Here is an 8,619-nt window from a genome sequence, read left to right on the forward strand (position 1 = left end):
TGCTCTATATGCTGTATTAAGATTTATATTATTCCAGCAAACCTGTGACTGACATTTTCAGTGAACATTATTGTAAACTTTCCCTGACAACCAACTCCCATTGTTTGTGTAAATATAGTCTGTGTTAGGCCAGGTTGACTAGAGAAACAAATCCAGTGACACTCATATATGTGTAAGAAAGAGATTTATATCAAGGAGAATTATATATCAAGCAGGGATCACAGCCGAGTTCAAATCAAGTCCATTAGTCTGGTACTAGTCCATAAGTCCCTTTCAGACTCTTGCAGTCACATGCAATGATGCAGAATGCAGAAAGATCACCGACCTGTGAGGGCCAAATCCTGTGGGTCAAATGATGGTGGTAACATCTCCAGGGCTCTGGCAGCAACCAGGGTCTTCCAGCAGGAAGATGAAAGGGGAGGTGCCCATTGACCAACTAATGAGAAGGCCAAGCCCACAAAGAGATACCATCAGATTGGATTCACTGGTTGAATACCACCCCTACGCTTTTTATATATCTTCAAGTTGATATGATATTATGTAACTACCACAGTGTCCAGTCCCAAAAGTTTAGATTCTGTATAAGTGCATAATTCAGGTAGTGCAATATCTAGTTAGTCTACCTTGGCCCAATATTCCTTTCTCAACAGCTCTTTTAAATATAAGCACCAGGGGGTAATCAATGACCATGTTATTGGAAAATCTTTATGTCCCAGGAAGGTGATTGATAAGACTCTCTACCATAAATTAACAAGGATGTTTTGAAAGGGAGTGAAGGTTGACAAAAACACATAAATCCAGGAATGGGTTTGGGGCTTACACTAATTCTTAGCTCCAATTTAAGAACAATTAGTTCTTACATCATAGCCCTGCTCATTACTCACCCTTGGGAAGGGAACACAGAAGATATGGATCCTATAGAAAAGTGTGGTGATGAAATGAGATGGTACCTGGCTATCAAATAAAATAGCATCTTGGGTCTTAAAGGCTTGTTTCTAAACAAGCAGCTATCTAAGTGAGACGTCAATTAAATCCACATGGAAGAAGCACATGGTTTGCAGGAAGCCATGGATGATGCTGGGAGTCCAAGATCCATTTGTGAGATCTCCATTGGAAGTAAGATTCCGGTGATTTCCCTTTGTCCATAATAGAGGGATGGGCAGACACTGGTTAACAAACAGAATGCCCTAGAGAGATGACTATTGGAGATTAAAAAGATAAACCTGACCTCAAGGGTTAAAAACCTTGTCAGTTGATTCCCCCCTCTGATGCACTTTGGTCCTGATCTGCTTTTCAATATTTTCTGTCTTTTTTTTGTTTGCAACTTATCTCAGATGTTTTGTCATTGAAGGTGACCCTCTTGAATTTTTGTTATATGTTTTTCAGTATATGAAACCTATGATTGATGAATCTATAGGGACAAGTCAAATAATGGTTCCAGGGTTACAGTGGTGGTGGTGAGTGGGGTGGTAAAAACAAGCTGATGTCAAGAAGTTCAAGATGGAAGAGAATGTGTTGAAACTGATTGTGATAGCAATTATACAATACTGCATAATGTGATTGAACTATGGAATGATGTATCTTTATTAGCTTCCAATAAAATGGTTTTGAAAAAATAAAACAGAACAAAACTGTTTCTAACTCTCCACAATTTCTATGAATATTGAATTATTATTAAAATACCTGATATATATATATCAAAAAAGTATTTGTTTACTTTATGAGGAAATCAGTGTGAAATAGTAGTAATACAAAATGTTTTACAGAATCTGACTCATTTGAGTTCAAATTCCAAAGCTGCCAACTCTTACCCAGTTACATGAGAACTCTAGCCTTCAATTATGTTTATTTTGCTTTCCTAAAAAACTGCCTTGTATTTCCCCAATCTATTGGAAATTTGACAACTAAATAAATCAAATCAGATTGTTATTTAGTTTTTTCCCTTCAAATATTATTTTCCATGATGTCCTTTTGAATAGTGTGTCTATAATCAATGCCTATTTTATTAGATGTAATCAGCCAGACTGTATAAGATGTACATGTCTTTCTGAAATTGATTATATATGTAAATATTTAGAGGACTACAATACCATGTATATCATAAATAGTTTGTATGTTTCTTTGTTTAATTATTTAATACCTGCTTATGGATTTTTCCAAATTAAATTTCTTCAAGTTTTATTTTATTTAAAAAGAATCAATAGCTGAATTTAAATATCAAAGTGAATTTTTAAAAACCAAAATAAAAGAAAACTCTTCAGGTAATAAAACATAACATATTACTAAACATTTTCTTTTATTTTGTTTATGGTGATGCAGACTTGGGTGTAGTTGACCACATTTTCCTTTCATAATATTCTGGAGATTTTAGAGTGGATTGTGTTATAAAATTAGAGGAAATTGGATTTGAGACCTTTGTGTTGACCCACGCTTCACCAACTAATGAAATCATTTTCCTTCACATTTGTATTCCTTTGTAACCTTATTATATACTACATGGAGGTGAGATTACTCACTCGTGTTCTTCATGACTTTTGCAGGTTATTTGGCCTGTCACCTTCAGGTTTTCCACTTGATAAATGTGAATTTCACAATATCATGGGTTTCTAGAGTGTAAAGACAGTTAATGAGTAGAAGTATGTCTCCAAACTAATTTAAACTCTTTTTGGAGATACTTTTTGTTTACTTTTCCCCTGAAAATACACTTCTTTTGGAGATTATTATCGCTGTTTTATACTCCTTATGAAAAATATATGCTATTAAAATATTATTGTATAAAGGAAATGCTTAAAATTAGAATCCAAAATCTACAGCGAGAGAGAGACAGAGACAGAGAGACAGTGTGAAAGTGTGGAAGTGTGAAAAATGAGGGGAGAAATTTGAAAATGAGTAAGAAATAAAATAGGATGTGATTCTATAAACGTATATTAAAAGGAAATATCCCAACAAAAGTAAGTGGCATTGTTAAAGGCCAAATGAAGGAGTTAATGCAGATAATTTTAATCTATCCAAAGGAATGAATTATTTTTTGCCTCGGTATTTCTCAAGGAAAATAAAAGGTCAGAACATATCTTCAGACAGTAGCATGTATTTGTTTAGAAAACAGTCATGTAAAGTAATGAATATTTTCAGTTGGAAAAATATTTTAAAGAGTTGCTTAAAAAGATATTGAATTAAATATATCTTTGCATACTTCAAAGTCAATTCTTTATTTTTGAATTTTATAATGTCGCTATTGATGTTTCTAATATGATCTAAATAATTTTTCTTCCCCATGTTTTGATTAAAATTTGGAAGAATATTTGAAATGAGATGTTTGGAAATTGTGACATGATCTGATACTCTGTACCAGACTCCAGGAAAACAAGTTCGGGCTTATTATTGCCCATACAATTCTTCTCAGCATATCAAACAGCAAAATTTGTCAGAGGAAGAAAGGAATAAAAATGCACCTACTTCTGGTAAAGTGTTAAAGCCTGATGCATATTCATATTTTCGGAAATATGTTATTCCAATTGAGTGAATAATGCAAAACAAAAACATTTACATTATAATTGGAAAAGTGTATTTATGTTTCAGTCATGTCAAGAAACTACTAACATCATAATCTTTAATACTTACAGTTAAACAATATTAAGAAATACAAATATCTACAAGCAAATGTATGATAGCTATAAACCCATCATTTGAATACAGTTACTTTGAATATTTTTTATAAATAATTGAGGAACTTTTCTCATTTTCTCTCTTTTTCCTTCTTGCTCTTCATATGCACAGACATACACACACATACACATAATGTATATTTACATATATTCACACATATGTACGTGTGTATACACACATAGTTATGCATCCATATATCATATTTATGATGGAGCATAATAATTAAGGCATTAAGATCACACTGTGTTTATAAATAAAGAGAACATGTGAAAAGTTGTTCAATTGTTCATATACACATATAATAGATCTTCCCAATCTCGTGTTATTTAAAATGACATGTATTTTTTTTTAGATTTTAATGTATGACCGTCTTTATTTACAATTTTATTGGCAAAAAGAGGAACGCATTTAACAGTCTAACACAAGATATCACAACTGATCTTATCAGATCAAGGGTCCATCTCAAAAGTTCATCTAATTGTCCAAAGAGGACACAACACTGACTCTGCATGCGCAATTCCCTTTATGAAGTACAGTGCTCATATTTTAGGCAGGCTCTTTTATAAGATATACATATAAAGGAAATGAAATCACTCAACAACGGCACTAAAGGAAAAATGTTTTATATTTAGATTTCTCTTGTTCCTGGTAACGCATGCCCAATGAAAAACAAAAGTTGGAAAAGCAGTTACACTTCCTACTTGAGTGGACAGTTACAACCATCAATCATTTTCTGAATTGACCATTATATTTCAATTTACCAAGAACTACTCTGAACTTACTATGAGATGTAGTCAAAGTCAGGAGAGAAGGCGTAAGGAGAACATTCCTGTTTTCGGAGAGGGTTAGCCCTCCACAACCAGTATGGTAAAGAAACATTCTGTTGAAGAATTCTAGGTAGAAACATTAATGTAGTCAATTCGAACTCATGCTGAGCTGATTTCATTTGTTCATGAACTTGTTTGGCGTCATTCATCTCAATCAAGTGTGTTTTATTCTTCTCGTTCATCCAAATCTTCTCCAGTGAAAAGATTTTCATCCACAGGAACAGCATCAATAGCTCCGTTTTCCTGTGCCTCTCCTTCCTAATCCTCGTCCAAGTCGCTTCTTTCCCCGCTTTCTGCCCTGCCTCCAGAAGCTTCACTTACTTTGTTTTCGTCCTTTTCTGAAGTATATGTGCTGAATCTTTCAAGACTGGCTATGGTAATACCTGTTTCATCTACATCTCTTGGAATGTACCAGCTTAAATCTATGTCATTTATGTTCACAGAATCATCAACCTCATCACCACCTATTCCCTGGGTGTAGTGGGTATCATCTGCTTCTTCATCATCATCATCAAGTTCAGGACGAAATTCAAACACCTCACGACCACGGATCACGAGCGCTTTCTCTGCTTTGAAGTATGCTTTTCTTCTTTCCATATCTTGCTCAAGTTTATCCATCTTTTCTGGCCTTTTCCTTTTTTTCCACGCAAGAAAAGATTCTAGGGTGATTTTGGTAACATTTGGACGTAGGGCAGAACGCTCTCTTTCAATGAGGTTTTCTAATGAAATTTCATCTTCTTTCTCTTCTTTCTTTTTATCTTTTTTCAACACAAATCCAGGGGGAAGTGCATGACAATACATACACATATCATCGCCTCCAGGGCATGCCCCAAACCAGCCATACTTGTTGTTTTCAATAGCTTCAAGAAAATGCTTGCACACTATTTGAGTTTTTGGTTTTATCTTTTCCGCCTCACCGTGCTTCTTGTTCACTACTTCTTCCAGTTTCTTCTCATCCCAGTTATCCATGGTATCTTTTTCTAGTTCTTCATCTCTTGCATCAATGTAAACACTTTGCTTTTCACATTTTCTCTCCAGAGTCAAGTCATGAGAAAACTTACACTTCTCCCCTTTTGTGTACTGTCCTTGCTGGAAGAATGCACATACCAGATTTGGGGTCTGCGTCTTTACTTATTTTTTGAGCAGCCACTACAGGTTTGAATAGTTCATTTGGCTCCTGTAATTCTTTCTTCTTGTCATCTTTCTTCAATTTCTTTTCAGCTTCACTTTGTGCTACCTGACGTGGATTTTGACTTGATGAGTAAACAGCCTTGATAAATTTCCGTTGCTTTGCTCCTTTCTGATTTTTTTAGACCAAAAGTTTTGTCTTCGATGATCTTTTCTTTCTTCTTCTGCTCCGCTTTTTTGCTGCCCCCGGCCTGAGCCTGTTTCTTGGGGGGCATTGCGGAGGCAGGTGACACCGGCTAGAGTTAAGCACAGCTGGACACCGTCGAGGCCTCTGGCCCCGCGGCAGGAGTACTAGGAAGACTTGGGCCTCCGTCCCCACCGCACCACACAGTCTGTATTGTAGTTTTTATGCTTTAGTTATAAATGAGCAATTATTTAGATAATTAAGAAATATTTCCTATGGTTTAAACATTGTAAATAATGTTCCTTAATTATAATATATTGTAAATATATTCCTTATTTGTAATATATTGTAAATAATGTTCCTTAATTGTAAAACATTGTAAATATATTCCTTAATGAATATAATTATGTAAATAATTGTGAATAAACAAGTCTTTATTTTATGGAATATATTTATATATGTATATACTCAGCATATTAATGAATTTATATTTATATATGTCCTATATGGCACTATGGAAAAGAAGATTTATGAATTATGCAAAAGTTTATTTCTTAATTGCTGTAATCTCTATCTTTCATATTAACAATTAAGATGCCCTGTTGGCATAATGGGTTATACACTGAGCTGAAAGGTCATATTCAAACCCATGAGGAGCAAGAACGTGAGGCTGTCTACTGCTGTAAGCAGATACAGTCTTGAAAACCCATAGGACAGTTCTACTCTATCCTTATAGGGTTGCTATTAGTTGGAATTCACTAAAAGGCAGTAATTTTTTTTGAGAATGATTAATTCTATTTTGGGGGGTTAAATATGATGAGATTTACTAAAAATGGATCACAATCTATTCAAATAAGCAACTAGAAACTAAAACTCAAAACTCACTGCCATCGAGTTGATTGCAACTCATTGTGACCCTATAGGAAAGGGTAAAACTGTCCCTGGGGGTTTCTGAAACTGTAACTTATTTTTATTTAACAGTTTTATTGACATATAGTTTACATATTGAGAATGATTAACTCTTTATTAAGAAATATACATCAGAAAAGCACTATAAGCAGTTTTGGAGGGCAATTTGCCTACTGAGAAAGAAATATGACAATATCCCAAAACATAAAACCAAACTCCCTGCCAATGAGGTCGCTGTGACTCACAGTGACCCAGTTGGACTAGAAATAGCTGTATGAATTTCCAGGGCTGTAAATCTTTACCGGAACAGAAAGCTTCATCCTGCTCCTATACAGTGGCTGGTATATTTCAACTGCCGACCTTGTAATTGGCAGCACAGCTCATAACTCAATACAACACCAAGAATTTGTGACATGCAGTTATATGGAAGAAGAGAATTTCAGAAAAAAAGACGCAACAAGTAAATAGCCCTCAAGTTGGAAACATGAACGACATGACTTAAATACAGCAGGGAAACCAGTGTGACTGGGAGTGATAGTGATGTGTGACGGTTACAAGAGCGAGGTAGCTCAGGATGTAGGTAATGTAGGGCAGTTTACATTTTTTGTTTCACAAGTTGATATTTTGTTTTGAGTGATTTTAGTGGAATTGGAGGCTTTTGAACAGAGAAGTAAAATCGAACTTATTTTTTGACACAACGTCTCAGGCAGTTGAATGGAAATCGACCCCAGAGGACAAAGGGTTGTAGCGGCATGAAGGGACAGGTTTGTGGTACTCTGGAGAAGGGCCAAATGTGACCTGAAGTGCTAGCAGTGGAGGTAAGAAAAGCAGTCAAATTCATCTCTGTTGAATAGTTCATGAGTACAATATTGTTGAAGGATGAGAGATGGTATATGAGATATATGAGGGAAAGAAGATTCTAGATGTCTCTCTGAGCAGTCAGAAAGACGGAGCCATCATGGATTAATATTGAAGCACTAGGAAGGTGCAGTTTGGGGGGCTTCGATGATGAGCTCAGTTTTGAAAATGGTAAATTGAGGGGCATAAAGGATACTTAGTTGTCATGAGAGATGTCAAGACAAGTGGTGTAAGTTTAAAATTCACAACTGGATAGACTGTATTAGTGTCATGAGCTTTGATAACATTATTGACGATTGAGTGACAAAAAGTGAAGAGGTGCAAGGTTGAAAACTTGGGTCACAAAAGCTAAATTGTTGGACAGATTGGGAGGGATTATTAAAGGAATCTAAACAGCAAAACTAAACAAAACACATGACCAGTAAGGTAAAAGGAAATTGGGAAATGTTTGCACCCTGGAAGCCTCATTAAAGTAGCTGAAGGAAGAACAGTGATTAGTCTTCAAATCTCCTGATAAGTAAGATGAGATTTGAATCCAAATGATGCAATGATTATTTGGCTGTTTTATCAACTATTTACTAAGAATATAACTAAAAGCACATGCTATCAGTTCAGAATTATTGTCAATAAATGTTTAAGTATGCAAATAATGTTCAATAATACAAACACAAAAGGAAAGGTTATTTTTTAAATTCCAATAGAATTAATATTTTTATCACTATAATGTATATTTTTACTAAGGAATGCAATACATTTCAATTTGAGCTTTAGCAAACCCAAACCAAGCCAGTTGGTCTCAAGTCTGTTCTCATAACCACCCTATAGGACAGAGTAGAACAACCCCACAGGGTTGTTAATGCTGTAGATGTTATAGAAGCAGGCTGCTGTGAAGTACTCCCATGGCGCAGCTGGTGGGTGTGAACCAGTGATGGGATCCAGCCAGTTCCCTCTGGGTCATCATAACTAATCCCTAAGTGACACTGGATTTGAAGAACCAGATGGTACAATGGCACTAGAAATCAACTGGTTATCACCCAATGTGGAAAT

General features: G+C 35.3%; 1 pseudogene; it reads right to left on the reverse strand.

The window, feature by feature from the left end:
- Positions 1 to 4,634: 4,634 nt before the first annotated feature.
- LOC101664291 lies at positions 4,635 to 5,905 on the reverse strand (annotated as a pseudogene).
- Between the last annotated feature and the right edge of the window lie 2,714 nt (positions 5,906 to 8,619).

This window comes from Echinops telfairi, unplaced genomic scaffold (genome assembly GCF_000313985.2).
Source record: "Echinops telfairi isolate 266 unplaced genomic scaffold, ASM31398v2 ScPeMD7_18;HRSCAF=68, whole genome shotgun sequence".
NCBI lineage: Eukaryota > Metazoa > Chordata > Mammalia > Afrosoricida > Tenrecidae > Echinops > Echinops telfairi.